We start from the raw sequence: 26,048 nt of genomic DNA, 5'->3' as shown, positions 1-26,048 counted from the left end.
GACGCCTCTCCAGCTGAGACGGGAGACCAAGGTTCCCTTTCCACGTGCCACAGGAATCCTGGGTCTCCTATCAAGTTTCACGAGGAGTCAGGCATCGTCTCCTTTGGAGGCACTGATCTCCGCATACCTGTGGAGTTTTCAAAGGATTTGAGGCCTCCTGTCGCGATGAGGTGGGGAACTAGGTCTTTCTCTGTAGTCTCCACAGGGGATTCAGACACCCTTTCGTCTTGGGAGATGCAAGACGAGCCTGCATTCCAGTCACTGCAGGGATATCCGGCCTTATTTCGAGTCAGGGCATCGCGGTGTCCATTCCACTTGAGGCCGCAAACTCAGGGTCCCTCTCACATACCTAGAGCTGAGAGAAGCCTCCTCTTGAGGTGCTTGTGGTAAGGTGGTATTCCTCTGGAGTCGAAGCCAGGGACTAACCTCTCATCTCGAGTTGATTTTTGGTCCACGGAGCTCTTTCGTGTTGCTACAGTGACCTCAGGATCCCTCTAGCCTTGAAACAGTGTTCTTGGGGTTTCTCTGGAGTGCCATTAAGGAAATCAAGGCTCCTTTCATGTGTGATGTGCAACACGGAATTGCTCTGCACGCAGTGCAGGGGAATCGGGCCTCATCTCGCGGCGAGGGGGAAGTCTCATGGTTTTTCTCGAGTTGCGGCGGGAACCTGGGGTATATTCTCGAGTTACGACGGGATGGCCCTTCCACCCACGTGTTTCTTCAGCGACGTCAGGACTCCTGCCTAGTTGCGAGGGACAACTCTGGATTCTCCTCGAGGCTTGGCAGGGCAATTGGGACGCCTCTCCAGCTGAGGCGGGAGACCAAGTGTCCCTTTCCAAGTGCCACAGGAATCCTGGGACTCCTATCAAGTTTCACGAGGAGTCAGGCATCGTCTCCTTTGGAGGCACTGATCTCCGCGTACCTCTGGAGTTTTCAAAGGATGTGAGGCTATCGGTCGCGATGAGGTGGGGAACTAAGTCTTTCTCTGTGCTTTCCACAGGGGATTCAGACATCCTTTCGTCCTGGGAGATGCAAGACGAGCCTGCATTGAAGTCACTGCAGGGATATCCAGCCTTATTTCGAGTCAGGGCATCGCGGTGTCCATTCCACTTGAGGCCGCAAACTCAGGGTCCGTCTCACATACCTAGAGCTGAGAGAAGCCTCCTCTTGAGGTGCTTGTGGTAAGGTGGTATTCCTCTGGAGTCGAAGCCAGGGACTAACCTCTCATCTCGAGTTGATTTTTGGCCCACGGAGCTCTTTCGTGTTGCTACAGTGACCTCAGGATCCCTCTAGCCTTGAAACAGTGTTCTTGGGGTTTCTCTGCAGTGCTATCAAGGAAATCAAGTCTCCTTTCATGTGTGATGTGCAACACGGAATTGCTCTGCACGCAGTGCAGGGGAATCGGGCCTCATCTCGCGGCGAGGGGGAAGTCTCAGGGTTTTTCTCGAGTTGCGGCGGGAACCTGGGGTATATTCTCGAGTTACGACGGGGATGGCCCTTCCACACACGTGTGTGTTCAGCCATGTCAGGACTCCTGCCTAGTTGCGAGGGACAACTCGGGATTCTCCTCGAGGCTTTGCAGGGCAATTGGGACGCCTCTCCAGCTGAGGCGGGAGACCAAGTGTCCCTTTCCAAGTGCCACAGGAATCCTGGGACTCCTATCAAGTTTCACGAGGAGTCAGGCATCGTCTCCTTTGGAGGCACTGATCTCCGCATACCTGTGGAGTTTTCAAAGGATTTGAGGCCTCCTGTCGCGATGAGGTGGGGAACTAGGTCTTTCTCTGTGGTCTCCACAGGGGATTCAGACACCCTTTCGTCTTGGGAGATGCAAGACGAGCCTGCATTCCAGTCACTGCAGGGATATCCGGCCTTATTTCTAGTCAGGGCATCGCGGTGTCCATTCCACTTGAGTCCGCAAACTCAGGGTCCCTCTCACATACCTAGAGCTGAGAGAAGCCTCCTCTTGAGGTGCTTGTGGTAAGGTGGTATTCCTCTGGAGTCGAAGCCAGGGACTAACCTCTCATCTCGAGTTGATTTTTGGTCCACGGAGCTCTTTCGTGTTGCTACAGTGACCTCAGGATCCCTCTAGCCTTGAAACAGTGTTCTTGGGGTTTCTCTGGAGTGCCATCAAGGAAATCAAGGCTCCTTTCATGTGTGATGTGCAACACAGAATTGCTCTGCACGCAGTGCAGGGGAATCGGGCCTCATCTCGCGGCGAGGGGGAAGTCTCATGGTTTTTCTCGAGTTGCGGCGGGAACCTGGGGTATATTCTCGAGTTACGACGGGGATGGCCCTTCCACACACGTGTTTGTTCAGCCACGTCAGGACTCTTGCCTAGTTGCGAAACACAACTCGGGATTCTCCTCGAGGCTTGGCAAGGCAATTGGGACGCCTCTCCCGCTGAGGCGGGAGACTAAGGGTCCCTTTCCACGTGCCACAGGAATCCTGGGACTCCTATCAAGTTTCACGAGGAGTCAGGCATCGTCTCCTTTGGAGGCACTGATCTCTGCGTACCTCTGGAGTTTTCAAAGGATGTGAGGCCTCCGGTCGCGATGAGGTGGGGAACTAGGTCTTTCTCTGTGGTCTCCACAGGGGATTCAGACATCCTTTCATCTTGGGAGATGCAAGACGAGCCTGCATTCAAGTCACTGCAGGGATATCCAGCTTTATTTCGCGTCAGGGCATCGCGGTGTCCATTCCACTTGAGGCCGCAAACTCAGGGTCCCTCTCACATACCTAGAGCTGAGAGAAGCCTCCTCTTGAGGTGCTTGTGGTAAGGTGGTATTCCTCTGGAGACGAATCCAGGGACTAACCTCTCTTTTCGAGTTGATTTTTGGTCCACAGAGTTCTTTCGTGTTGCTACAGTGACCTCAGGATCCCTCTATCCTTGAAACAGTGTTCTTGGGGTTTCTCTGGAGTGCCATGAAGGAAATCAAGGCTCCTTTCATGTGTGATGTGCAACACGGAATTGCTCTGCACGCAGTGCAGGGGAATCGGGCCTCATCTCGCGGCGAGGGGGAAGTCTCATGGTTTTTCTCGAGTTGCGGCGGGAACCTGGGGTATATTCTCGAGTTACGACGGGGATGGCCCTTCCACCCACGTGTTTCTTCAGCGACGTCAGGACTCCTGCCTAGTTGCGAGGGACAACTCTGGATTCTCCTCGAGGCTTGGCAGGGCAATTGGGACGCCTCTCCAGCTGAGGCGGGAGACCAAGTGTCCCTTTCCAAGTGCCACAGGAATCCTGGGACTCCTATCAAGTTTCACGAGGAGTCAGGCATCGTCTCCTTTGGAGGCACTGATCTCCGCGTACCTCTGGAGTTTTCAAAGGATGTGAGGCTATCGGTCGCGATGAGGTGGGGAACTAAGTCTTTCTCTGTGCTTTCCACAGGGGATTCAGACATCCTTTCGTCCTGGGAGATGCAAGACGAGCCTGCATTGAAGTCACTGCAGGGATATCCGGCCTTATTTCGAGTCAGGGCATCGCGGTGTCCATTCCACTTGAGGCCGCAAACTCAGGGTCCCTCTCACATACCTAGAGCTGAGAGAAGCCTCCTCTTGAGGTGCTTGTGGTAAGGTGGTATTCCTCTGGAGACGAATCCAGGGACTAACCTCTCTTTTCGAGTTGATTTTTGGTCCACAGAGTTCTTTCGTGTTGCTACAGTGACCTCAGGATCCCTCTATCCTTGAAACAGTGTTCTTGGGGTTTCTCTGGAGTGCCATCAAGGAAATCAAGGCTCCTTTCATGTGTGATGTGCAAGACGGAATTGCTCTGCACGCAGTACAGGGGAATCGGGCCTCATCTCGCATCGAGGGGGAAGTCTCATGGTTTTTCTCGAGTTGCGGCGGGAACCTGGGGTATATTCTCGAGTTTCGACGGGGATGGCCCTTCCACCCACGTGTTTGTTCAGCCACGTCAGGACGCCTGCCTAGTTGCGAGGGACAACTCGGGATTCTCCTCGAGGCTTGGCAGGGCAATTGGAACGCCTCTCCAGCTGAGGCGGGAGACCAAGGGTCCCTTTCCACGTGCCACAAGAATCCTGGGACTCCTATCAAGTTTCACGAGGAGTCAGGCATCGTCTCCTTTGGAGGCACTGATCTCCGCGTACCTCTGAAGTTTTCAAAGGATGTGAGGCCTCCGGTCGCGATGAGGTGGGAAACTAGGTGTTTCTCTGTGGTCTCCACAGGGGATTCAGACATCCTTTCTTCTTGGGAGATGCAAGACGAGCCTGCATTCCAGTCACTGCAGGGATATCCGGCCTTATTTCGAGTCAGGGCCTCGCGGTGTCCATTCCACTTGAGGCCGCAAACTCAGGATCCCTCTCACATACCTAGAGCTGAGAGAAGCCTCCTCTTGAGGTGCTTGTGGCAAGGTGGCATTCCTCAGGAGTTGAAGCCAGGGACTAACCTCTCATCTCGTGTTGATTCTGTGTCCACGGAGCTCTTTCATGTTGCTACAGTGACCTCAGGATCCCTCTAGCCTTGAAACAGTGTTCTTGGGGTTTCTCTGGAGTGCCATCAAGGAAATCAAGGCTCCTTTCATGTGTGATGTGCAACACGGAATTGCTCTGCATGCAGTGCAGGGGAATCGGGCCTCATCTCGCGGCGAGGGGGAAGTCTCATGGTTTTTCTCGAGTTGCGGCGGGAACCTGGGGTATATTCTCGAGTTACGACGGGGATGGCCCTTCCACACACGTGTGTGTTCAGCGACGTCAGGACTCCTGCCTAGTTGCGAGGGACAACTCGGGATTCTCCTCGAGGCTTTGCAGGGCAATTGGGACGCCTCTCCAGCTGAGACGGGAGACCAAGGGTCCCTTTCCACGTGCCACAGGAATCCAGGGTCTCCTATCAAGTTTCACGAGGAGTCAGGCATCGTCTCCTTTGGAGGCACTGATCTCCGCATACCTCTGGAGTTTTCAAGGATTTGAGGCCTCCTGTCGCGATGAGGTGTGGAACTAGGTCTTTCTCTGTGGTCTCCACAGCGGATTCAGACACCCTTTCGTCTTGGGAGATGGAAGACGAGCCTGCATTCCAGTCACTGCAGGGATATCCGGCCTGATTTCGAGTCAGGGCATCGCGGTGTCCATTCCACTTGAGGCCGCAAACTCAGGGTCCCTCTCACACACCTAGCGCTGAGAGAAGCCTCCTCTTGAGGTGCTTGTGGTAAGGTGGTATTCCTCTGGAGTCGAAGCCAGGGACTAACCTCTCATCTCGAGTTGATTTTTGGTCCACGGAGCTCTTTCTTGTTGCTACAGTGACCTTAGGATCCCTCTAGCCTTGAAACAGTGTTCTTGGGTTTTCTCTGGAGTGCCATCAAGGAAATCAAGGCTCCTTTCATGTGTGATGTGCAACACGGAATTGCTCTGCACGCAGTGCAGGGGAATCGGGCCTCATCTCGCGGCGAGGGGGAAGTCTCATGGTTTTTCTCGAGTTGCGGCGGGAACCTGGGGTATATTCTCGAGTTACGACGGGGATGGCCCTTCCACACACGTGTGTGTTCAGCCATGTCAGGACTCCTGCCTAGTTGCGAGGGACAACTCGGGATTCTCCTCGAGGCTTTGCAGGGCAATTGGGACGCCTCTCCAGCTGAGACGGGAGACCAAGGGTCCCTTTCCACGTGCCACAGGAATCCTGGGTCTCCTATCAAGTTTCACGAGGAGTCAGGCATCGTCTCCTTTGCAGGCACTGATCTCCGCATACCTCTGGAGTTTTCAAAGGATTTGAGGCCTCCTGTCGCGATGAGGTGGGGAACTAGGTCCTTCTCTGTTGTCTCCACATTGGATTCAGACACCCTTTCGTCTTGGGAGATGGAAGACGAGCCTGCATTCCAGTCACTGCAGGGATATCCGGCCTTATTTCGAGTCAGGGCATCGCGGTGTCCTTTCCACTTGAGGCCGCAAATTCAGGGTCCCTCTCACACACCTAGAGCTGAGAGAAGCCTCCTCTTGAGGTGCTTGTGGTAAGGTGGTATTCCTCTGGAGTCGAAGCCAGGGACTAACCTCTCATCTCGAGTTGATTTTTGGTCCACGGAGCTCTTTCTTGTTGCTCCAGTGACCTCAGGATCCCTCTAGCCTTGAAACAGTGTTCTTGGGGTTTCTCTGGAGTGCCATCAAGGAAATCAAGGCTCCTTTCATGTGTGATGTGCAACACAGAATTGCTCTGCACGCAGTGAAGGGGAATCGGGCCTCATCTCGCATCGAGGGGGAAGTCTCATGGTTTTTCTCGAGTTGCGGCGGGAACCTGGGGTATATTCTCGAGTTACGACGGGGATGGCCCTTCCACACACGTGTTTGTTCAGCCACGTCAGGACTCTTGCCTAGTTGCGAGACACAACTCGGGATTCTCCTCGAGGCTTGGCAAGGCAATTGGGACGCCTCTCCAGCTGAGGCGGGAGACCAAGGGTCCCTTTCCACGTGCCACAGGAATCCTGGGACTCCTATCAAGTTTCACGAGGAGTCAGGCATCGTCTCCTTTGGAGGCACTGATCTCCGCGTACCTCTGGAGTTTTCAAAGGATGTGAGGCCTCCGGTCGCGATGAGGTGGGGAACTAGGTCTTTCTCTGCGGTCTCCACAGGGGATTCAGACACCCTTTCGTCTTGGGAGATGCAAGACGAGCCTGCATTCCAGTCACTGCAGGGATATTTGGCCTTATTTCGAGTCAGGGCATCGCGGTGTCCATTACACTTAAGGCCGCAAACTCAGGGTCCCTCTCACATACCTAGAGCTGAGAGAAGCCTCCTCTTGAGGTGCTTGTGGTAAGGTGGTATTCCTCTGGAGTCGAAGCCAGGGACTAACCTCTCATCTCGAGTTGATTTTTGGCCCACGGAGCTCTTTCGTGTTGCTACAGTGACCTCAGGATCCCTCTAGCCTTGAAATAGTGTTCTTGGGGTTTCTCTGGAGTGCCATCAAGGAAATCAAGGCTCCTTTCATGTGTGATGTGCAACACGGAATTGCTCTGCACGCAGTGCAGGGGAATCGGGCCTCATCTCGCGGCGAGGGGGAAGTCTCATGGTTTTTCTCGAGTTGCGGCGGGAACCTGGGGTATATTCTCGAGTTACGACGGGGATGGCCCTTCCACCCACGTGTTTCTTCAGCGACGTCAGGACTCCTGCCTAGTTGCGAGGGACAACTCTGGATTCTCCTCGAGGCTTGGCAGGGCAATTGGGACGCCTCTCCAGCTGAGACGGGAGACCAAGGGTCCCTTTCCACGTGCCACAGGAATCCTGGGTCTCCTATCAAGTTTCACGAGGAGTAGGGCATCGTCTCCTTTGGAGGCACTGATCTCCGCATACCTCTGGAGTTTTCAAAGGATTTGAGGCCTCCTGTCGCGATGAGGTGGGGAACTAGGTCTTTCTCTGTGGTCTCCACAGGGGATTCAGACACCCTTTCGTCTTGGGAGATGCAAGACGAGCCTGCTTTCCAGTCACTGCAGGGATATCCGGCCTTATTTCGAGTCAGGGCATCGCGGTGTCCATTCCACTTGAGGCCACAAACTCAGGGTCCCTCTCACATACCTAGAGCTGAGAGAAGCCTCCTCTTGAGGTGCTTGTGGTAAGGTGGTATTCCTCTGGAGTCGAAGCCAGGGACTAACCTCTCATCTCGAGATGATTTTTGGTCCACGGAGCTCTTTCGTGTTGCTACAGTGACCTCAGGATCCCTCTAGCCTTGAAACAGTGTTCTTGGGGTTTCTCTGGAGTGCCATGAAGGAAATCAAGGCTCCTTTCATGTGTGATGTGCAACACGGAATTGCTCTGCACGCAGTGCAGGGGAATCGGGCCTCATCTCGCGGCGAGGGGGAAGTCTCATGGTTTTTCTCGAGTTGCGGCGGGAACCTGGGGTATATTCTCGAGTTACGACGGGGATGGCCCTTCCACCCACGTGTTTCTTCAGCGACGTCAGGACTCCTGCCTAGTTGCGAGGGACAACTCTGGATTCTCCTCGAGGCTTGGCAGGGCAATTGGGACGCCTCTCCAGCTGAGGCGGGAGACCAAGTGTCCCTTTCCAAGTGCCACAGGAATCCTGGGACTCCTATCAAGTTTCACGAGGAGTCAGGCATCGTCTCCTTTGGAGGCACTGATCTCCGCGTACCTCTGGAGTTTTCAAAGGATGTGAGGCTATCGGTCGCGATGAGGTGGGGAAATAAGTCTTTCTCTGTGCTTTCCACAGGGGATTCAGACATCCTTTCGTCCTGGGAGATGCAAGACGAGCCTGCATTGAAGTCACTGCAGGGATATCCGGCCTTATTTCGAGTCAGGGCATCGCGGTGTCCATTCCACTTGAGGCCGCAAACTCAGGGTCCCTCTCACATACCTAGAGCTGAGAGAAGCCTCCTCTTGAGGTGCTTGTGGTAAGGTGGTATTCCTCTGGAGACGAATCCAGGGACTAACCTCTCTTTTCGAGTTGATTTTTGGTCCACAGAGTTCTTTCGTGTTGCTACAGTGACCTCAGGATCCCTCTATCCTTGAAACAGTGTTCTTGGGGTTTCTCTGGAGGGCCATCAAGGAAATCAAGGCTCCTTTCATGTGTGATGTGCAAGACGGAATTGCTCTGCACGCAGTACAGGGGAATCGGGCCTCATCTCGCGGCGAGGGGGAAGTCTCATGGTTTTTCTCGAGTTGCGGCGGGAACCTGGGGTATATTCTCGAGTTACGACGGGGATGGCCCTTCTAACACGTGTTTGTTCAGCCACGTCAGGACTCCTGCCTAGTTGCGAGGGACAACTCGGGATTCTCCTCGAGGCTTTGCAGGGCAATTGGAACGCCTCTCCAGCTGAGGTGGGAGACCAAGGGTCCCTTTCCACGTGCCACAAGAATCCTGGGACTCCTATCAAGTTTCACGAGGAGTCAGGCATCGTCTCCTTTGGAGGCACTGATCTCCGCGTACCTCTGGAGTTTTCAAAGGATGTGAGGCCTCCGGTCGCGATGAGGTGGGTAACTAGGTCTTTCTCTGTGGTCTCCACAGGGGATTCAGACATCCTTTCTTCTTGGGAGATGCAAGACGAGCCTGCATTGAAGTCACTGCAGGGATATCCGGCCTTATTTCGAGTCAGGGCATCGCGGTGTTCATTCCACTTGAGGCCGCAAACTCAGGATCCCTCTCACATACCTAGAGCTGAGAGAAGCCTCCTTTTGAGGTGCTTGTGGTAAGGTGGTATTCCTCAGGAGTCGAAGCCAGGGACTAACCTCTCATCTCGTGTTGATTCTTGGTCCACGGAGCTCTTTCGTGTTGCTACAGTGACCTCAGGATCCCTCTAGCCTTGAAACAGTGTTCTTGGGGTTTCTCTGGAGTGCCATCAAGGAAATCAAGGCTCCTTTCATGTGTGATGTGCAACACGGAATTGCTCTGCACGCAGTGCAGGGGAATCGGGCCTCATCTCGCGGCAAGGGGGAAGTCTCATGGTTTTTCTCGAATTGCGGCGGGAACCTGGGGTATATTCTCGAGTTACGACGGGGATGGCCCTTCCACACACGTGTGTGTTCAGCCATGTCAGGACTCCTGCCTAGTTGCGAGGGACAACTCGGGATTCTCCTCAAGGCTTTGCAGGGCAATTGGGACGCCTCTCCAGTTGAGACGGGAAACCAAGAGTCCCTTTCCACGTGCCACAGGAATCCTGGGTCTCCTATCAAGTTTCACGAGGAGTCAGGCATCGTCTCCTTTGGAGGCACTGATCTCCGCATACCTCTGGAGTTTTCAAAGGATTTGAGTCCTCCTGTCGTGATGAGGTGGGGATCTAGGTCTTTCTCTGTGGTCTCCACAGGGGATTCAGACACCCTTTCGTCTTGGGAGATGCAAGACGAGCCTGCATTCCAGTCACTGCAGGGATATCCGGCCTTATTTCGAGTCAGGGCATCGCGGTGTCCATTCCACTTGAGGCCGCAAACTCAGGGTCCCTCTCACATACCTAGAGCTGAGAGAAGCCTCCTCTTGAGGTGCTTGTGGTAAGGTGGTATTCCTCTGGAGTCGAAGCCAGGGACTAACCTCTCATCTCGAGTTGATTTTTGGTCCACGGAGCTCTTTCGTGTTGCTACAGTGACCTCAGGATCCCTCTAGCCTTGAAACAGTGTTCTTGGGGTTTCTCTGGAGTGCCATGAAGGAAATCAAGGCTCCTTTCATGTGTGATGTGCAACACAGAATTGCTCTGCACGCAGTGCAGGGGAATCGGGCCTCATCTCACGGCGAGGGGGAAGTCTCATGGTTTTTCTCGAGTTGCGGCGGGAACCTGGGGTATATTCTCGAGTTACGACGGGGATGGCCCTTCCACACACGTGTTTGTTCAGCCACGTCAGGACTCTTGCCTAGTTGCGAGACACAACTCGGGATTCTCCTCGAGGCTTGGCAAGGCAATTGGGACGCCTCTCCAGCTGAGGCGGGAGACCAAGGGTCCCTTTCCACGTGCCACAGGAATCCTGGGACTCCTATCAAGTTTCACGAGGAGTCAGGCATCGTCTCCTTTGGAGGCACTGATCTCCGCGTACCTCTGGAGTTTTCAAAGGATGTGAGGCCTCCGGTCGCGATGAGGTGGGGAACTAGGTCTTTCTCTGTGGTCTCCACAGGGGATTCAGACATCATTTCATCTTGGGAGATGCAAGACGAGCCTGCATTCAAGTCACTGCAGGGATATCCAGCCTTATTTCGCGTCAGGGCATCGCGGTGTCCATTCCACTTGAGGCCGCAAACTCAGGGTCCCTCACACATACCTAGTGCTGAAAGAAGCCTCCTCTTGAGGTGCTTGTGGTAATGTGGTATTCCTCTGGAGTCGAAGCCAGGGACTAACCTCTCATCTTGAGTTGATTTTTGGCCCACGGAGCTCTTTCGTGTTGCTACAGTGACCTCAGGATCCCTCTAGCCTTGAAACAGTGTTCTTGGGGTTTCTCTGGAGTGCCATGAAGGAAATCAAGGCTCCTTTCATGTGTGATGTGCAACACGGAATTGCTCTGCACGCAGTGCAGGGGAATCGGGCCTCATCTCGCGGCGAGGGGGAAGTCTCATGGTTTTTCTCGAGTTGCGGCGGGAACCTGGGGTATATTCTCGAGTTACGACGGGGATGGCCCTTCCACCCACGTGTTTCTTCAGCGACGTCAGGACTCCTGCCTAGTTGCGAGGGACAACTCTGGATTCTCCTCGAGGCTTGGCAGGGCAATTGGGACGCCTCTCCAGCTGAGGCGGGAGACCAAGTGTCCCTTTCCAAGTGCCACAGGAATCCTGGGACTCCTATCAAGTTTCACGAGGAGTCAGGCATCTTCTCCTTGGGAGGCACTGATCTCCGCATACCTCTGGAGTTTTCAAAGGATGTGAGGCTATCGGTCGCGATGAGGTGGGGAACTAAGTCTTTCTCTGTGCTTTCCACAGGGGATTCAGACATCCTTTCGTCCTGGGAGATGCAAGACGAGCCTGCATTGAAGTCACTGCAGGGATATCCGGCCTTATTTCGAGTCAGGGCATCGCGGTGTCCATTCCACTTGAGGCCGCAAACTCAGGGTCCCTCTCACATACCTAGAGCTGAGAGAAGCCTCCTCTTGAGGTGCTTGTGGTAAGGTGGTATTCCTCTGGAGACGAATCCAGGGACTAACCTCTCTTTTCGAGTTGATTTTTGGTCCACAGAGTTCTTTCGTGTTGCTACAGTGACCTCAGGATCCCTCTAGCCTTGAAACAGTGTTCTTGGGGTTTCTCTGGAGTGCCATCAAGGAAATCAAGGCTCCTTTCATGTGTGATGTGCAAGACGGAATTGCTCTGCACGCAGTACAGGGGAATCGGGCCTCATCTCGCATCGAGGGGGAAGTCTCATGGTTTTTCTCGAGTTGCGGCGGGAACCTGGGATATATTCTCGAGTTACGACGGGGATGGCCCTTCCACCCACGTGTTTGTTCAGCCACGTCAGGACTCCTGCCTAGTTGCGAGGGACAACTCGGGATTCTCCTCGAGGCTTGGCAGGGCAATTGGAACGCCTCTCCAGCTGAGGCGGGAGACCAAGGGTCCCTTTCCACGTGCCACAAGAATCCTGGGACTCCTATCAAGTTTCACGAGGAGTCAGGCTTCGTCTCATTTGGAGGCACTGATCTCCGCGTACCTCTGGAGTTTTCAAAGGATGTGAGGCCTCTTGTCGCGATGAGGTGGGGAACTACGTGTTTCTCTGTGGTCTGCACAGGGGTTTAAGACATCCTTTCTTCTTGGGAGATGCAAGACGAGCCTGCATTCAAGTCACTGCAGGGATATCCGGGCTTATTTCGAGTCAGGGCATCACGGTGTCCATTCCACTTGAGGCCGCAAACTCAGGGTCCCTCTCACATACCTAGAGCTGAGAGAAGCCTCCTCTTGAGGTGCTTGTGGTAAGGTGGTATTCCTCTGGAGTCGAAGCCAGGGACTAACCTCTCATCTCGAGTTGATTTTTGGCCCACGGAGCTCTTTCGTGTTGCTACAGTGACCTCAGGATCCCTCTAGCCTTGAAACAGTGTTCTTAGGGTTTCTCTGGAATGCCATCAAGGAAATCAAGGCTCCTTTCATGTGTGATGTGCAACACGGAATTGCTCTGCACGCAGTGCAGGGGAATCGGGCCTCATCTCGCGGCAAGGGGGAAGTCTCATGGTTTTTCTCGAGTTGCGGCGGGAACCTGGGGTATATTCTCGAGTTACGACGGGGATGGCCCTTCCACCCACGTGTTTGTTCAGCCACGTCAGGACTCCTGCCTAGTTGCGAGGGACAACTCGGGATTCTCCTCGAGGCTTGGCAGGGCAATTGGGACGCCTCTCCAGCTGAGACGGGAGACCAAGAGTCCCTTTCCACGTGCCACAGGAATCCTGGGTCTCCTATCAAGTTTCACGAGGAGTCAGGCATCGTCTCCTTTGGAGGCACTGATCTCCGCATACCTCTGGAGTTTTCAAAGGATTTGAGTCCTCCTGTCGTGATGAGGTGGGGAACTAGGTCTTTCTCTGTGGTCTCCACAGGGGATTCAGACACCCTTTCGTCTTGGGAGATGCAAGACGAGCCTGCATTCCAGTCACTGCAGGGATATCCGGCCTTATTTCGAGTCAGGGCATCGCGGTGTCCATTCCACTTGAGGCCGCAAACTCAGGGTCCCTCTCACATACCTAGAGCTGAGAGAAGCCTCCTCTTGAGGTGCTTGTGGTAAGGTGGTATTCCTCTGGAGTCGAAGCCAGGAACTAACCTCTCATCTCGAGTTGATTTTTGGTCCACGGAGCTCTTTCGTGTTGCTACAGTGACCTCAGGATCCCTCTAGCCTTGAAACAGTGTTCTTGGGGTTTCTCTGGAGTGCCATGAAGGAAATCAAGGCTCCTTTCATGTGTGATGTGCAACACGGAATTGCTCTGCACGCAGTGCAGGGGAATCGGGCCTCATCTCGCGGCAAGGGGGAAGTCTCATGGTTTTTCTCGAGTTGCGGCGGGATCCTGGGGTATATTCTCGAGTTACGACGGGGATGGCCCTTCCACACACGTGTGTGTTCAGCCATGTCAGGACTCCTGCCTAGTTGCGAGGGACAACTCGGGATTCTCCTCGAGGCTTTGCAGGGCAATTGGGACGCCTCTCCAGTTGAGACGGGAGACCAAGAGTCCCTTTCCACGTGCCACAGGAATCCTGGGTCTCCTATCAAGTTTCACGAGGAGTCAGGCATCGTCTCCTTTGGAGGCACTGATCTCCGCATACCTCTGGAGTTTTCAAAGGATTTGAGTCCTCCTGTCGTGATGAGGTGGGGAACTAGGTCTTTCTCTGTGGTCTCCACAGGGGATTCAGACACCCTTTCGTCTTGGGAGATGCAAGACGAGCCTGCATTCCAGTCACTGCAGGGATATCCGGCCTTATTTCGAGTCAGGGCATCGCGGTGTCCATTCCACTTGAGGCCGCAAACTCAGGGTCCCTCTCACATACCTAGAGCTGAGAGAAGCCTCCTCTTGAGGTGCTTGTGGTAAGGTGGTATTCCTCTGGAGTCGAAGCCAGGAACTAACCTCTCATCTCGAGTTGATTTTTGGTCCACGGAGCTCTTTCGTGTTGCTACAGTGACCTCAGGATCCCTCTAGCCTTGAAACAGTGTTCTTGGGGTTTCTCTGGAGTGCCATGAAGGAAATCAAGGCTCCTTTCATGTGTGATGTGCAACACAGAATTGCTCTGCACGCAGTGCAGGGGAATCGGGCCTCATCTCACGGCGAGGGGGAAGTCTCATGGTTTTTCTCGAGTTGCGGCGGGAACCTGGGGTATATTCTCGAGTTACGACGGGGATGGCCCTTCCACACACGTGTTTGTTCAGCCACGTCAGGACTCTTGCCTAGTTGCGAGACACAACTCGGGATTCTCCTCGAGGCTTGGCAAGGCAATTGGGACGCCTCTCCAGCTGAGGCGCGAGACCAAGGGTCCCTTTCCACGTGCCACAGGAATCCTGGGACTCCTATCAAGTTTCACGAGGAGTCAGGCATCGTCTCCTTTGGAGGCACTGATCTCCGCGTACCTCTGGAGTTTTCATAGGATGTGAGGCCTCCGGTCGCGATGAGGTGGGGAACTAGGTCTTTCTCTGTGGTCTCCACAGGGGATTCAGACATCCTTTCATCTTGGGAGATGCAAGACGAGCCTGCATTCAAGTCACTGCAGGGATATCCAGCCTTATTTCGCGTCAGGGCATCGCGGTGTCCATTCCACTTGAGGCCGCAAACTCAGGGTCCCTCACACATACCTAGTGCTGAAAGAAGCCTCCTCTTGAGGTGCTTGTGGTAATGTGGTATTCCTCTGGAGTCGAAGCCAGGGACTAACCTCTCATCTTGAGTTGATTTTTGGCCCACGGAGCTCTTTCGTGTTGCTACAGTGACCTCAGGATCCCTCTAGCCTTGAAACAGTGTTCTTGGGGTTTCTCTGGAGTGCCATGAAGGAAATCAAGGCTCCTTTCATGTGTGATGTGCAACACGGAATTGCTCTGCACGCAGTGCAGGGGAATCGGGCCTCATCTCGCGGCGAGGGGGAAGTCTCATGGTTTTTCTCGAGTTGCGGCGGGAACCTGGGGTATATTCTCGAGTTACGACGGGGATGGCCCTTCCACCCACGTGTTTCTTCAGCGACGTCAGGACTCCTGCCTAGTTGCGAGGGACAACTCTGGATTCTCCTCGAGGCTTGGCAGGGCAATTGGGACGCCTCTCCAGCTGAGGCGGGAGACCAAGTGTCCCTTTCCAAGTGCCACAGGAATCCTGGGACTCCTATCAAGTTTCACGAGGAGTCAGGCATCTTCTCCTTGGGAGGCACTGATCTCCGCATACCTCTGGAGTTTTCAAAGGATGTGAGGCTATCGGTCGCGATGAGGTGGGGAACTAAGTCTTTCTCTGTGCTTTCCACAGGGGATTCAGACATCCTTTCGTCCTGGGAGATGCAAGACGAGCCTGCATTGAAGTCACTGCAGGGATATCCGGCCTTATTTCGAGTCAGGGCATCGCGGTGTCCATTCCACTTGAGGCTGCAAACTCAGGGTCCCTCTCACATACCTAGAGCTGAGAGAAGCCTCCTCTTGAGGTGCTTGTGGTAAGGTGGTATTCCTCTGGAGACGAATCCAGGGACTAACCTCTCTTTTCGAGTTGATTTTTGGTCCACAGAGTTCTTTCGTGTTGCTACAGTGACCTCAGGATCCCTCTAGCCTTGAAACAGTGTTCTTGGGGTTTCTCTGGAGTGCCATCAAGGAAATCAAGGCTCCTTTCATGTGTGATGTGCAAGACGGAATTGCTCTGCACGCAGTACAGGGGAATCGGGCCTCATCTCGCATCGAGGGGGAAGTCTCATGGTTTTTCTCGAGTTGCGGCGGGAACCTGGGATATATTCTCGAGTTACGACGGGGATGGCCCTTCCACCCACGTGTTTGTTCAGCCCGTCAGGACTCCTGCCTAGTTGCGAGGGACAACTCGGGAGTCTCCTCGAGGCTTGGCAGGGCAATTGGAACGCCTCTCCAGCTGAGGCGGGAGACCAAGGGTCCCTTTCCACGTGCCACAAGAATCCTGGGACTCCTATCAAGTTTCACGAGGAGTCAGGCATCGTCTCCTTTGGAGGCACTGATCTCCGCGTACCTCTGGAGTTTTCAAAGGATGTGAGGCCTCCGGTCGCGATGAGGTGGGGAACTAGGTGTTTCTCTGTGGTCTCCACAGGGGATTCAGACATCCTTTCTTCTTGGGAGATGCAAGACGAGCCTGCATTCAAGTCACTGCAGGGATATCCGGCCTTATTTCGAGTCAGGGCATCGCGGTGTCCATTCCACTTGAGGCCGCAAACTCAGGATCCCTCTCACATACCTAGAGCTGAGAGAAGCCTCCTCTTGAGGTGCTTGTGGTAAGGTGGTATTCCTCAGGAGTCGAAGCCAGGGACTAACCTCTCATCTCGTGTTGATTCTTGGTCCACGGAGCTCTTTCGTGTTGCTACAGTTACCTCAGGATCCCTCTAGCCTTGAAACAGTGTTCTTGGGGTTTCTCTGGAGTGCCATCAAGGAAATCAAGGCTCCTTTCATGTGTGATGTGCAACACGGAATTGCTCTGCACGCAGTGCAGGGGAATCGGGCCTCATCTCGCGGCGAGGGAGAAGTCTCAGGGTTTTTCTCGAGTTGCGGCGGGAACCTGGGGTATATTCTCGATTTACGACGGGGATGGCCCTCCACCCACGTGTTTCTTCAGCGACGTCAGGACTCCTGCCTAGTTGCGAGGGACAACTCGGGATTCTCCTCGAGGCTTTGCAGGGCAATTGGGACGCCTCTCCAGCTGAGACGGGAGACCAAGGGTCCCTTTCCACGTGCCACAGGAATCCTGGGACTCCTATCAAGTTTCACGAGGAGTCAGGCATCGTCTCCTTTGCAGGCACTGATCTCCGCATACCTCTGGAGTTTTCAAAGGATTTGAGGCCTCCTGTCGCGATGAGGTGGGGAACTAGGTCTTTCTCTGTGGTCTCCACAGGGGATTCAGACACCCTTTCGTCTTGGGAGATGCAAGACGAGCCTGCATTCCAGTCACTGCAGGGATATCCGGCCTTATTTCGAGTCAGGGCATTGCGGTGTCCATTCCACTTGAGGCCGCAAACTCAGGGTCCCTCTCACATACCTAGAGCTGAGAGAAGCCTCCTCTTGAGGTGCTTGTGGTAAGGTGGTATTCCTCTGGAGTCGAAGCCAGGGACTAACCTCTCATCTCGAGATGATTTTTGGTCCACGGAGCTCTTTCGTGTTGCTAGAGTGACCTCAGGATCCCTCTAGCCTTGAAACAGTGTTCTTGGGGTTTCTCTGGAGTGCCATGAAGGAAATCAAGGCTCCTTTCATGTGTGATGTGCAACACAGAATTGCTCTGCACGCAGTGCAGGGGAATCGGGCCTCATCTCGCGGCGAGGGGGAAGTCTCATGGTTTTTCTCGAGTTGCGGCGGGAACCTGGGGTATATTCTCGAGTTACGACGGGGATGGCCCTTCCACCCACGTGTTTGTTCAGCGACGTCAGGACTCCTGCCTAGTTGCGAGGGACAACTCGGGATTCTCCTCGAGGCTTGGCAGGGCAATTGGAACGCCTCTTCAGCTGAGGCGGGAGACCAAGTGTCCCTTTCCAAGTGCCACAGGAATCCTGGGACTCCTATCAAGTTTCACGAGGAGTCAGGCATCGTCTCCTTTGGAGGCACTGATCTCCGCGTACCTCTGGAGTTTTCAACGGATGTGAGGCCTCCGGTCGCGATGAGGTGGGGAACTAGGTCTTTCTCTGTGGTCTCCACAGGGGATTCAGACATCCTTTCATCTTGGGAGATGCAAGACGAGCCTGCATTCAAGTCACTGCAGGGATATCCGGCCTTATTTCGAGTCAGGGCATTGCGGTGTCCATTCCACTTGAGGCCGCAAACTCAGGGTCCCTCTCACATACCTAGAGCTGAGAGAAGCCTCCTCTTGAGGTGCTTGTGGTAAGGTGGTATTCCTCTGGAGTCGAAGCCAGGGACTAACCTCTCATCTCGAGATGATTTTTGGTCCACGGAGCTCTTTCGTGTTGCTAGAGTGACCTCAGGATCCCTCTAGCCTTGAAACAGTGTTCTTGGGGTTTCTCTGGAGTGCCATGAAGGAAATCAAGGCTCCTTTCATGTGTGATGTGCAACACAGAATTGCTCTGCACGCAGTGCAGGGGAATCGGGCCTCATCTCGCGGCGAGGGGGAAGTCTCATGGTTTTTCTCGAGTTGCGGCGGGAACCTGGGGTATATTCTCGAGTTACGACGGGGATGGCCCTTCCACCCACGGGTTTCTTCAGCGACGTCAGGACTCCTGCCTAGTTGCGAGGGACAACTCTGGATTCTCCTCGAGGCTTGGCAGGGCAATTGGGACGCCTTTCCAGCTGAGGCGGGAGACCAAGGGTCCCTTTCCAAGTGCCACAGGAATCCTGGGACTCCTATCAAGTTTCACGAGGAGTCAGGCATCGTCTCCTTTGGAGGCACTGATCTCCGCGTACCTCTGGAGTTTTCAAAGGATGTGAGGCTATCGGTCGCGATGAGGTGTGGAACTAAGTCTTTCTCTGTGCTTTCCACAGGGGATTCAGACATCCTTTTGTCCTGGGAGATGCAAGACGAGCCTGCATTGAAGTCACTGCAGGGATATCCGGCCTTATTTCGAGTCAGGGCATCGCGGTGTCCATTCCACTTGAGGCCGCAAACTCAGGGTCCCTCTCACATACCTAGAGCTGAGAGAAGCCTCCTCTTGAGGTGCTTGTGGTAAGGTGGTATTCCTCTGGAGACGAATCCAGGGACTAACCTCTCTTTTCGAGTTGATTTCTGGTCCACAGAGTTCTTTCGTGTTGCTACAGTGACCTCAGGATCCCTCTATCCTTGAAACAGTGTTCTGGGGGTTTCTCTGGAGTGCCATCAAGGAAATCAAGGCTCCTTTCATGTGTGATGTGCAAGACGGAATTGCTCTGCACGCAGTACAGGGGAATCGGGCCTCATCTCGCATCGAGGGGGAAGTCTCATGGTTTTTCTCGAGTTGCGGCGGGAACCTGGGGTATATTCTCGAGTTACGACGGGGATGGCCCTTCCACCCACGTGTTTGTTCAGCCACGTCAGGACTCCTGCCTAGTTGCGAGGGACAACTCGGGATTCTCCTCGAGGCTTGGCAGGGCAATTGGAACGCCTCTCCAGCTGAGGCGGGAGACCAAGGGTCCCTTTCCACGTGCCACAAGAATCCTGGGACTCCTATCAAGTTTCACGAGGAGTCAGGCATCGTCTCCTTTGGAGGCACTGATCTCCGCGTACCTCTGGAGTTTTCAAAGGATGTGAGGCCTCCGGTCGCGATGAGGTGGGGAACTAGGTGTTTCTCTGTGGTCTCCACAGGGGATTCAGACATCCTTTCTTCTTGGGAGATGCAAGACGAGCCTGCATTCAAGTCACTGCAGGGATATCCGGCCTTATTTCGAGTCAGGGCATCGCGGTGTCCATTCCACTTGAGGCCGCAAACTCAGGATCCCTCTAGCATACCTAGAGCTGAGAGAAGCCTCCTCTTGAGGTGCTTGTGGTAAGGTGGTATTCCTCAGGAGTCGAAGCCAGGGACTAACCTCTCATCTCGTGTTGATTCTTGGTCCACGGAGCTCTTTCGTGTTGCTACAGTGACCTCAGGATCCCTCTAGCCTTGAAACAGTGTTCTTGGGGTTTCTCTGGAGTGCCATCAAGGAAATCAAGGCTCCTTTCATGTGTGATGTGCAACACGGAATTGCTCTGCACGCAGTGCAGGGGAATCGGGCCTCATCTCGCGGCGAGGGGGAAGTCTCATGGTTTTTCTCGAGTTGCGGCGGGAACCTGGGGTATATTCTCGAGTTACGACGGGGATGGCCCTTCCACCCACGTGTTTCTTCAGCGACGTCAGGACTCCTGCCTAGTTGCGAGGGACAACTCGGGATTCTCCTCGAGGCTTTGCAGGGCAATTGGGACGCCTCTCCAGCTGAGACGGGAGACCAAGGGTCCCTTTCCACGTGCCACAGGAATCCTGGGTCTCCTATCAAGTTTCACGAGGAGTCAGGCATCGTCTCCTTTGGAGGCACTGATCTCCGCGTACCTCTGGAGTTTTCAAAGGATTTGAGGCCTCCTGTCGCGATGAGGTGGGGAACTAGGTCTTTCTCTGTGGTCTCCACAGGGGATTCAGACACCCTTTCGTCTTGGGAGATGCAAGGCGAGCCTGCATTCCAGTCACTGCAGGGATATCCGGCCTTATTTCGAGTCAGGGCATCGCGGTGTCCATTCCACTTGAGGCCGCAAACTCAGGGTCCCTATCACATACCTAGAGCTGAGAGAAGCCTCCTCTTGAGGTGCTTGTGGTAAGGTGGTATTCCTCTGGAGTCGAAGCCAGGGACTAACCTCTCATCTCGAGTTGATTTTTGGTCCACGGAGTTCTTTCGTGTTGCTACAGTGACCTCAGGATCCCTCTATCCTTGAAACAGTGTTCTTGGGGTTTCTCTGGAGTGCCATCAAGGAAATCAAGGCTCCTTTCATGTGTGATGTGCAATACGGAATTGCTCTGCACGCAGTACAGGGGAATCGGGCCTCATCTCGCATCGAGGGGGAAGTCTCATGGTTTTTCTCGAGTTGCGACGGGAACCTGGGGTATATTCTCGAGTTACGACGGGGATGGCCCTTCCACCCACGTGTTTGTTCAGCCACGTCAGGACTCCTGCCTAGTTGCGAGGGACAACTCGGGATTCTCCTCGAGGCTTGGCAGGGCAATTGGAACGCCTCTCCAGCTGAGGCGGGAGACCAAGTGTCCCTTTCCAAGTGCCACAGGAATCCTGGGACTCCTATCAAGTTTCACGAGGAGTCAGGCATCGTCTCCTTTGGAGGCACTGATCTCCGCGTACCTCTGGAGTTTTCAAAGGATGTGAGGCTATCGGTCGCGATGAGGTGGAGAACTAAGTCTTTCTCTGTGCTTTCCACAGGGGATTCAGACATCCTTTCGTCCTGGGAGATGCAAGACGAGCCTGCATTGAAGTCACTGCAGGGATATCCGGCCTTATTTCGAGTCAGGGCATCGCGGTGTCCATTCCACTTGAGGCCGCAAACTCAGGGTCCCTCTCACATACCTAGAGCTGAGAGAAGCCTCCTCTTGAGGTGCTTGTGGTAAGGTGGTATTCCTCTGGAGACGAATCCAGGGACTAACCTCTCTTTTCGAGTTGATTTTTGGTCCACAGAGTTCTTTCGTGTTGCTACAGTGACCTCAGGATCCCTCTAGCCTTGAAACAGTGTTCGTGGGGTTTCTCTGGAGTGCCATCAAGGAAATCAAGGCTCCTTTCATGTGTGACGTGCAAGACGGAATTGCTCTGCACGCAGTACAGGGGAATCGGGCCTCATCTCGCATCGAGGGGGAAGTCTCATGGTTTTTCTCGAGTTGCGGCGGGAACCTGGGGTATATTCTCGAGTTACGACGGGGATGGCCCTTCCACCCACGTGTTTGTTCAGCCACGTCAGGACTCCTGCCTAGTTGCGAGGGACAACTCGGGATTCTCCTCGAGGCTTGGCAGGGCAATTGGAACGCCTCTCCAGCTGAGGCGGCAGACCAAGGGTCCCTTTCCACGTGCCACAAGAATCCTGGGACTCCTATCAAGTTTCACGAGGAGTCAGGCATCGTCTCCTTTGGAGGCACTGATCTCCGCGTACCTCTGGAGTTTTCAAAGGATGTGAGGCCTCCGGTCGCGATGAGGTGGGGAACTAGGTGTTTCTCTGTGGTCTCCACAGGGGATTCAGACATCCTTTCTTCTTGGGAGATGCAAGACGAGCCTGCATTCAAGTCACTGCAGGGATATCCGGCCTTATTTCGAGTCAGGGCATCGCGGTGTCCATTCCACTTGAGGCCGCAAACTCAGGATCCCTCTCACATACCTAGAGCTGAGAGAAGCCTCCTCTTGAGGTGCTTGTGGTAAGGTGGTATTCCTCAGGAGTCGAAGCCAGGGACTAACCTCTCATCTCGTGTTGATTCTTGGTCCACGGAGCTCTTTCGTGTTGCTACAGTGACCTCAGGATCCCTCTAGCCTTGAAACAGTGTTCTTGGGGTTTCTCTGGAGTGCCATCAAGGAAATCAAGGCTCCTTTCATCTGTGATGTGCAACACGGAATTGCTCTGCACGCAGTGCAGGGGAATCGGCCTCATCTCGCGGCGAGGGGGAAGTCTCATGGTTTTTCTCGAGTTGCGGCGGGAACCTGGGGTATATTCTCGAGTTACGACGGGGATGGCCCTTCCACCCACGTGTTTCTTCAGCGACGTCAGGACTCCTGCCTAGTTGTGAGGGACAACTCGGGATTCTCCTCGAGGCTTTGCAGGGCAATTGGGACGCCTCTCCAGCTGAGACGGGAGACCAAGGGTCCCTTTCCACGTGCCACAGGAATCCTGGGACTCCTATCAAGTTTCACGAGGAGTCAGGCATCGTCTCCTTTGGAGGCACTGATCTCCGCGTACCTCTGGAGTTTTCAAAGGATGTGAGGCTATTGGTCGCGATGAGGTGGGGAACTAAGTCTTTCTCTGTGCTTTCCACAGGGGATTCAGATATCCTTTCGTCCTGGGAGATGCAAGACGAGCCTGCATTGAAGTCACTGCAGGGATATCCGGCCTTATTTCGAGTCAGGTCATCGCGGTGTCCATTCCACTTGAGGCCGCAAACTAAGGGTCCCTCTCACATACCTAGAGCTGAGAGAAGCCTCCTCTTGCGGTGCTTGTGGTAAGGTGGTATTCCTCTGGAGACGAATCCAGGGACTAACCTCTCTTTTCGAGTTGATTTTTGGTCCACAGAGTTCTTTCGTGTTGCTACAGTGACCTCAGGATCCCTCTATCCTTGAAACAGTGTTCTTGGGGTTTCTCTGGAGTGCCATCAAGGAAATCAAGGCTCCTTTCATGTGTGATGTGCAAGACGGAATTGCTCTGCACGCAGTACAGGGGAATCGGGCCTCATCTGGCATCGAGGGGGAAGTCTCATGGTTTTTCTCGAGTTGCGGCGGGAACCTGGGGTATATTCTCGAGTTACGACGGGGATGGCCCTTCCACCCACGCGTTTGTTCAGCCACGTCAGGACTCCTGCCTAGTTGCGAGGGACAACTCGGGATTCTCCTCGAGGCTTGGCAGGGCAATTGGAACGCCTCTCCAGCTGAGGCGGGAGACCAAGTGTCCCTTTCCAAGTGCCACAGGAATCCTGGGACTCCTATCAAGTTTCACGAGGAGTCAGGCATCGTCTCCTTTGGAGGCACTGATCTCCGCGTACCTCTGGAGTTTTCAAAGGATGTGAGGCTATCGGTCGCGATGAGGTGGGGAACTAAGTCTTTCTCTGTGCTTTCCACAGGGGATTCAGACATCCTTTCGTCCTGGGAGATGCAAGACGAGCCTGCATTGAAGTCACTGCAGGGATATCCGGCCTTATTTCGAGTCAGGGCATCGCGGTGTCCATTCCACTTGAGGCCGCAAACTCAGGGTCCCTCTCACATACCTAGAGCTGAGAGAAGCCTCCTCTTGAGGTGCTTGTGGTAAGGTGGTATTCCTCTGGAGACGAATCCAGGGACTAACCTCTCTTTTTGAGTTGATTTTTGGTCCACAGAGTTCTTTCGTGTTGCTACAGTGACCTCAGGATCCCTCTAGCCTTGAAACAGTGTTCTTGGGGTTTCTCTGGAGTGCCATCAAGGAAATCAAGGCTCCTTTCATGTGTGATGTGCAAGACGGAATTGCTCTGCACGCAGTACAGGGGAATCGGGCCTCATCTCGCATCGAGGGGGAAGTCTCATGGTTTTTCTCGAGTTGCGGCGGGAACCTGGGGTATATTCTCGAGTTACGACGGGGATGGCCCTTCCACCCACGTGTTTGTTCAGCCACGTTAGGACTCCTGCCTAGTTGTGAGGGACAACTCGGGATTCTCCTCGAGGCTTGGCAGGGCAATTGGAACGCCTCTCCAGCTGAGGCGGGAGACCAAGGGTCCCTTTCCACATGCCACAAGAATCCTGGGACTCCTATCAAGTTTCACGAGGAGTCAGGCATCGTCTCCTTTGGAGGCACTGATCTCCGCGTACCTCTGGAGTTTTCAAAGGATGTGAGGCCTCCGGTCGCGATGAGGTGGGGAAGTAGGTGTTTCTCTGTGGTCTCCACAGGGGATTCAGACATCCTTTCTTCTTGGGAGATGCAAGACGAGCCTGCATTCAAGTCACTGCAGGGATATCCGGCCTTATTTCGAGTCAGGGCATCGCGGTGTCCATTCCACTTGAGGCCGCAAACTCAGGGTCCCTCTCACCTACCTAGAGCTGAGAGAAGCCTCCTCTTGAGGTGCTTGTGGTAAGGTGGTATTCCTCTGGAGACGAATCCAGGGACTAACCTCTCTTTTCGAGTTGATTTTTGGTCCACAGAGTTCTTTCGTGTTGCTACAGTGACCTCAGGATCCCTCTAGCCTTGAAACAGTGTTCTTGGGGTTTCTCTGGAGTGCCATCAAGGAAATCAAGGCTCCTTTCATGTGTGATGTGCAACACGGAATTGCTCTGCACGCAGTGCAGGGGAATCGGGCCTCATCTCGCGGCGAGGGGGAAGTCTCATGGTTTTTCTCGAGTTGCGGCGGGAACCTGGGGTATATTCTCGAGTTACGACGGGGATGGCCCTTCCACCCACGTGTTGTTCAGCCACGTCAGGACTCCTGCCTAGTTGCGAGGGACAACTCGGGATTCTCCTCGAGGCTTGGCACGGCAATTGGAACGCCTCTCCAGCTGAGGCGGGAGACCAAGGGTCCCTTTCCACGTGCCACAGGAATCCTGGGACTCCTATCAAGTTTCACGAGGAGTCAGGCATCGTCTCCTTTGGAGGCACTGATCTCCGCGTACCTCTGGAGTTTTCAAAGGATGTGAGGCCTCCGGTCGCGATGAGGTGGGGAACTAGGTCTTTCTCTGTGGTCTCCACAGGGGATTCAGACATCCTTTCTTCTTGGGAGATGCAAGACGAGCCTGCATTCAAGTCACTGCAGGGATATCCAGCCTTATTTCGCGTCAGGGCATCGCGGTGTCCATTCCACTTGAGGCCGCAAACTCAGGGTCCCTCTCACATACCTAGAGCTGAGAGAAGCCTCCTCTTGAGGTGCTTGTGGTAAGGTGGTATTCCTCTGGAGTCGAAGCCAGGGACTAACCTCTCATCTTGAGTTGATTTTTGGCCGACGGAGCTCTTTCGTGTTGCTACAGTGACCTCAGGATCCCTCTAGCCTTGAAACAGTGTTCTTGGGGTTTCTCTGGAGTGCCATCAAGGAAATCAAGGCTCCTTTCATGTGTGATGTGCAACACGGAATTGCTCTGCACGCAGTGCAGGGGAATCGGGCCTCATCTCGCGGCGAGAGGGAAGTCTCATGGTTTTTCTCGAGTTGCGGCGGGAACCTGGGGTATATTCTCGAGTTACGACGGGGATGGCCCTTCCACCCACGTGTTTCTTCAGCGACGTCAGGACTCCTGCCTAGTTGCGAGGGATAACTCTGGATTCTCCTCGAGGCTTGGCAGGGCAATTGGGACGCCTCTCCAGCTGAGACGGGAGACCAAGTGTCCCTTTCCAAGTGCCACAGGAATCCTGGGACTCCTATCAAGTTTCACGAGGAGTCAGGCATCGTCTCCTTTGGAGGCACTGATCTCCGCGTACCTCTGGAGTTTTCAAAGGATGTGAGGCTATCGGTCGCGATGAGGTGGGGAACTAAGTCTTTCTCTGTGCTTTCCACAGGGGATTCAGACATCCTTTCGTCCTGGGAGATGCAAGACGAGCCTGCATTCAAGTCACTGCAGGGATATCCGGCCTTATTTCGAGTCAGGGCATCGCGGTGTCCATTCCACTTGAGGCCGCAAACTCAGGGTCCCTCTCACATACCTAGAGCTGAGAGAAGCCTCCTCTTGAGGTGCTTGTGGTAAGGTGGTATTCCTCTGGAGACGAATCCAGGGACTAACCTCTCTTTTCGAGTTGATTTTTGGTCCACAGAGTTCTTTAGTTTTGCTACAGTGACCTCAGGATCCCTCTATCCTTGAAACAGTGTTCTTGGGGTTTCTCTGGAGTGCCATCAAGGAAATCAAGGCTCCTTTCATGTGTGATGTGCAACACGGAATT

This window comes from Cervus elaphus, chromosome X, assembly GCF_910594005.1.
Source record: "Cervus elaphus chromosome X, mCerEla1.1, whole genome shotgun sequence".
Classification (NCBI taxonomy): domain Eukaryota; kingdom Metazoa; phylum Chordata; class Mammalia; order Artiodactyla; family Cervidae; genus Cervus; species Cervus elaphus.
This window is presented reverse-complemented; position numbering follows the sequence as displayed.